The following is a 5658-nucleotide window of genomic DNA, read 5'->3' on the forward strand; positions in this document are numbered from 1 at the left end:
GGCCAACTCAGCAGGGAACAAGAGTTACACTAATATCAGTGTTCCAATATCTCAGGGGTGGCCCCAAAGAAGAGGGGGTCAACCTGTTCTCCAAGGGACCAGAAGTCAGCACGAGAAGCAACAGATGGAAACTTATCAAGGAGACAACCAACCTACTAAAAACTTTTTGGTAGAAGATCTTAGTAGAAGACCTCCAAGGTCCCTTCCAACTCTCTTATTATGTTATTCTGTTAGTAATCAAGGAGAGAACCAACCTAGAACTAAGGAGGAACTTCCTAACAGTGAGAACAATTAACCAGTAGAACAGTTTGTCTCCAGAGGTTGTGGGTGCTGCATCACTTGAGGCTTTTAAGATGAATTGGACAACCATTTGCCTGAAATGGTAAAGGGTTTTCTGCTTGAGCAGGGGGTTGGACTAGAAGATCTCCAAGGCCCCCTTCCAAGTCTGCAATTCTAATGTTCATTTGTCTGTATAATATCGAAGAAATGTGGAACATAAGCATCAAAGAAAGGATGCCAAAGGAGAGACAAAATGAAATGAAAAAATGTTTAAATGATTTTTAACATTATTGGAAAGAATGAAATTGTTAAATTAACCCCTGTCAAGTCGGCTGTGATTCGTGGGTAGTGGGGAGTTGGCCACGGCAAGTTGTCCTCTTCTGACCTTGTGTGTAAGACAACTGCCACCCTAAAAGGGGGAAAGCTCAGCATATTTACCTTGTCTTTAGGCAACAAGTGGGAAGAGCTTTGTGGCATTGAAGGCTTCTGGCTGATGGGCTGCAGTCCACTGATTTTCCCCCTGGGCACTTTGTGGTCTGCAGGAATCTGCTTGGACAACAACAAAACAGAAGCTGTGAGGACGTGAAGGAGCAGAGGAAGGAAGAGGTTTTTGTGTGTTTCCAAGGGAAGGGTTGGTCTCCCTTCTGCCTTAGGATTCATTGGATCATTGACTCAACTTTTCTAGCTGGAACAGGCACAAAGCATCTAAGAAGGACCATCCGGATTTTATCAGCTGGAGCCGAGAGAGCTTTTGAGAGGAATGGAAGGGAAAGCTCTGCCACAAATGGTGAGATGAAGAGCCTGGATTTTCTTCCTCTGTCTGGTCTACAGAGGTTGGTAGTCCTTGATTTATCACCATTTATTGTTGGGGCCTCTCCACCACAGTAGTCAAATCAGAGGAGGAGGAGGAGGAGGAGGAGGAGGAGGAGGAGGAGGAGGAGGAGGAGGAGGAGGAGGAGGAGGAGGAGGAGGAGGAGGTGGAGGTGTGGGAGTCAGTGTCAGCATTGAGGCAACCTAGGAGCTCCGAGGGGGAAGAGAGAATGGAGCTGGCAGAGAGAGAGAGTGACAGGGGTGGAGCCTGGGCTGTCCATCAGACCTCAGATGGAGACTTAACCGCTCCCAGATCTGGAGGTGGCTGATGAGGAAGAGGAGGAACAACTGGGCCCAGTGCCTGATGCGTGGAAGCCCAGAAGGCAAAGGAAAGGAGAGCAGTGGAAATCTATGGGCCGGTCCTTGGGACGGAAGAGCCACCGCTGCTAGCAAAGCCCCACCCTCGCTCTGGTGGATAAAGGGGGGGGGGAGAGATGAAAGGTTTTCAAACTGGAGGAGGAGAAGAGGAGGAAGGGGAGGAGGAAGGATGGAAGGGGAGAAAAGAAAAGGGAGGTGGATGATGATGAGGACTATGTGGTCCTTGATGCTCTCTGAGCTTAGTTGTTTTCTTGCAGATGGTTCATGGCCCAACTAGGGAACATCATCAGCGCTAGGAGGGAGTGAAGTTTCTCTCTGTTTATACACAGGAGCTTGTCCCGAATAAGCAGGGAGCAAACATCAAACTTACCAGCACTGATGATGTACAGAAGTTGGGTCATGAAATGTGTGCAACTAAAGAACCCAGTTCAGGGAGCACCAAGGGCCCCATCGTCTTCTTCCTAGCGTATTCCCACAGGTACAATGTCCGCTTTATGGGTCATTGAGGGCCACTTTGCACCATCACCTGTGTCGCCTGGGAGAAGGCCTGCAACTTCCATATCTTTGTTGATGGCCTCCTGCCATCCCTGTTTTGGATGCCCACACGGTCACCAGTCCTTGTCTTCCAGTTGGTAGGCAGCCTTGGCCACGGTGGAAGGTGCTGCTCTCGGGACGTGTCCTTATCAGCAGAGTCGGCCTTCTCTCATCTTCTCTGTAAAATGTGGTCGAATGGTATCATGTGTGATGAGGTCAGGAAGGGAGGTGCCCGATATGCAAGGGAGTCTTCGCATTTCCATGGCATGGAGAAAGCTTTTGCTCCCTCCTGTTGCTGCCCAGCATTCAGGGCCATACAGTGCAACAGGAGGATGGTTCTCTGGTAGGTCTTAGATTCAAGATGGGTTGGCATCCGTCTGTCACGTAACACATCAGTAAGTTCTCACCAACGCATCCAGGCGGCATTCACCCTTGCTTGCGCCTTGCCATTAAAGTTCCCTTTTGTTGTGGCCCACCAGTGGAGCTGGCAGCAGAGTCGGACAGTGAGGAGGTTGGGGAGGAACATGGGCCAGTCCTGGGACTGAGGGAAACTCACAGAAGCATCAGAGGCAGAGAGGGAGCTAGACAGCAGTGAGGCAGAGGAACAGCTGGAGCCTGTTCCCAGTGTGTGCATGCGCAGAGGTGCCAGAAGACAAGAACTACTAAGAAAGCAGTGTCGACTTCTGGGTAAAGAGACACCTTGGAGGTGATTGGCCCCTCCCAGAGGAAACAAAAGAGGAGGGAAGGGGGAGGGGGCTTTTGCAGGAAACAATTCAGCCAGTCGGTCGTTTCAAGAGTGGAAAGTTCTGTTTGTGACTATAAGAGTCTCTGAGCCAAGTGTTGCGTTGCCCTGTGTTTGGAAACTGATTATCTGGCAGTTCTCCGAGGGAGATAAGGTTCATGTAGATAAATATTCCTCTGAAAGTCTGTTTGCCAAGCCTGGCTGACTCTGAATGAAAGGAATTCACAGTCGTGTCAGTAAAAGAGGTTTCGCCGGGACCAAGACTTTGCTTCATGCTTTTTAAGAAAGCCTGTGTCAGAAGACCTTTGCCTTGGAGGTGGGATCCCAGATACCCAAAAATCTCCACCTTCTTTGGATTTTCTCCATGCATTGGAAGCGTTCCAGGGCTGGTGACAGACTCTAAGGACCCCGTTATCCTGATGTTGAGACGGGGTCCGAAATGGTTGAGGTGATCATTCCATGGTCCTTCCATGCTCCTCCCACCAAGGGCCCCATCGTTCAACTGCTTCTCCAGAACCACCTTTGTCTACTTTGGGGGTCAATTATCTCCACCGGGGCAGCCCTGGCTTCTGCAACCTCTGCACAAAGGACACAAACGCAGCTGCCGGTAGGGAGAGGACGAAGATGTTCCAAGATAGTCTCCAACATTACCCTCTCCTCCATTGAGTCCAATATTTCTTTGATGGGTCTGACTTTGAGAGACTTCTTGCTCTCCCACAAATAGCGAAATTGTTCATCGGAGAGTTCTGGGAAGGAGAGACAGGATGAGATTGAGAGGCAATTGGGAGGGAGGAGCCTTCTCGAAGGGAAGAGGGGAAAGGGGTGTAGGGGTGTAGGGGAGGGCCAGGCTGAGCCTGAGGGAGGGGTCAAACGTGTCACAAGCCTCGAGTCCCTCATCTTCATATCCTTAGATAACCCTCAGGAGGAGGAGGAGGCCAATCAAGATATAAAACAGCATATAAAATTAGCCATGAAATATGAAGATTAATTTGGGATGACAATTTTTTTCTTAAAAGATAAGATTAAAACAGAGCTAAGAGCCAAGAGCTAAGAGGGTCTCCTCCATAACTCCCCTGCCTGATGAAGGACGGTGGCAGGATTTGGGTTTCGCAAGTCTAGAGAAAAGAAGGGCAGTATGTGTGTGTTTGTGTGTATGTGACATGAGAGTTGTCTTCCAGTATTTGAGGGGCTGCCACAAAGAGGAGGGGGTCCACATATTTTCCAAAGCACCCCAAGGCAGGACAAGACACAATGGTTGGAAACTAATCAAAGAGAGAAGCAACCTGGAACTTCCTAACAGTGAGGACAATCAACCAGTGGAACAGCTTGCCACCAGAAGTTGTGGGTGCTCTTATCATTGGAGGCTTTTGAGAAGAGACTGGACAATCACTTGTCTGATATGGTATAGGGACTCTTGCTTCAGCAGTAGGTTGGACTAGAAGACCTTCAAGGTCCCTTCCGGCTCTGTTCTGATTGATTGATTGATAGGGTGGGATGGGCTGATGTGATAGGAGAAGGCTGGTTCCAGAGGTAGCCCAGACCTGTAGCGTAGTTACCTGGATATAAAGATAGGATGGCATCTGGGGAGCATATTATCCCCTGGTCAAGGCTGCTCCTCTGAGCCTTTTCACTCTCGGGCCCCCTTGGCAGGGGAGGGAGCTCCTTCTGGCCGTGCTTGACCTCCAGCTGAGAAATCCTTGGAGGGATCTTGACAGTTCCTCTCTGGACCAGATTGGGCAGCCCCAGCGCTGGAAGCTGAACCTTCCTCCTTGCCTCCATTGGAGCTGGAGAAGACTTTACCAGCAGAGGCAGGACTTCCATGGCTCGCTGAGCGGTTGAGGAAGTGAACCGGTGGGAGCCCGAGAATTGGCCTTCCCGGTTGTCCCACCGCTGCTGGTCATTATTATTATTGATTTGAAGTTGTGCCTCTTGGCTGCCCCTCTTCAGGAAGGGGAACTTTTTCCGCATGTGAGACATCCTGAAAAGTGATCGCTAGACCTGGATGCAGATCAACAAGGGAGAAGGTTTGTAACTCCAGGTTGAAAAGAGGGGTCCCTGGTCATCCTCTCTGTCTGACTGGCTGTCTGTCTATCACCTATCATCTATCTATCATCGTCTATCATCTATCATCTATCATCTATCATCTATCATCTATCATCTATCATCTATCATCTATCATCTATCATCTATCATCTATCATCTATCTATCTATCTATCTATCTATCTATCTATCTATCTATCTATCTATTTATCATCTGTCATCTATCTATCTATCTGTCTGTCTGTCTGTCTGTTTGTCTATCTATCTTATATCTACATCTGTCTGTCTGTCCATCTATCTATCTATCTATCTATCTATCTATCTATCTATCTATCTATCTATCTATCTATCTATCTATCTATCTATCTATCTATCTATGTCTATCTATATCTATTTATCTATCTATCTATCTATCTATCTATCTATCTATCTATCTATCTATCTATCTATCTATCTATCTATCTATCTATCTATCTCTATCTCCTATCTATCTATTTATCCCGTGTTCTTCCTGGGTCAACTCAGGAAGCTCAGACTGCCCAAGGAGCTGCTTATTCTACAGAGAAATTCTTCTCCTTTGTACCTCTACAACTGTCTGGTTTGGCACCACAACCAAACCAAAACTCCGCTAGAGAGAGAAGACGGAGAGGAAGTAACAGGCAGCAGAGAGAAAGCAGAGCTGCTTAACTCAAGGCTCCACCATTCTCCTCTCCTCCCTTTGGCCTTTCTCGGTCTGCCTTCAGGGGCCATGATATCACAGCTCATTATGCCCTCATAGGGGTTACCTGAGGCCATGACCCCAGGGGCCTCCCACTCCCCCAGATAATGGGGGTGGGATATGGAGGGTCCCCTTGATCAGCCCTTCCATAACATT

The sequence above is a fragment of the Natrix helvetica genome, assembly GCF_964273705.1.
Source record: "Natrix helvetica genome assembly, chromosome: 15".
NCBI classification, from domain to species: domain Eukaryota; kingdom Metazoa; phylum Chordata; class Lepidosauria; order Squamata; family Natricidae; genus Natrix; species Natrix helvetica.